The sequence below is a fragment of the Vipera berus genome, assembly GCF_964194415.1.
Source record: "Vipera berus genome assembly, chromosome: 1".
In the NCBI taxonomy this organism is placed as follows: Eukaryota; Metazoa; Chordata; class Lepidosauria; order Squamata; family Viperidae; genus Vipera; species Vipera berus.
The window spans coordinates 30,493,512-30,494,273 of record NC_138202.1 but is presented as its reverse complement, the minus strand read 5'-3'; positions in this window follow the sequence as shown (position 1 = coordinate 30,494,273).

Genomic DNA, 762 nt, shown 5'->3' with positions numbered 1-762 from the left:
TATTTCTTTTCTTTAGACTAGCCCACAGGTCTGCAACCCGCGGCTCCGGGGCCACATGCAGCTCTTTCAGCTGTCTCCTGCGGCTCCCAGTCCTCTGCCATGTGCAGTCCAAAAAAAAAAGGTGAGACTAAAAAAGTTCAACCAATCAATTCAAATATGCAGGGTAGGTGCATATCTTGCCTTGGCTCCACTCTTCAGTCAAACCCTGTTCTGCGCATGCGTGCATGTACGCGCACACATATTTTGCGGCTCCCAGTTTTTCCTTTTGTGAGGGAACCAGTTCCGAGTGGCTCTTTCACTGTTTCAGGTTGCTGACCCCTGGACTAGCCAAACCCAAGTCCTGCAGCTGTTCTTCATATGTTTTGTCTCCAGGCCTTGGATCATCTTAGTTGCATGGAACATAGATGTTCCAACTGATCTTCCAGGACTATTTGGAAAATTCATATTTTACATCTTTGAGAGATTTGTAAAATGAAGATGCAAGGCAGACTCCTTGGTTACAGTATCATAGGTTTTGAACATTCATTCAGTAAAAGAGTGTCTTGCTACATTTGTATTGAACAGAACCGAATAACACAGTTGGAAGGGACGTTGGGGTTCTTCCATTCCAATCCAACCCCCTGCTCAAGCAGGAGACTCTGTACCATTCCAGACAAGTGGCTGTCCAGTCTCTTCTTACACATTAATTACACATTGTCTTCCATATTAAGCAACAGTTCTGTCAAATCTTCGGAAATCCTTTTAAAGTAGTTAAACTCTTGC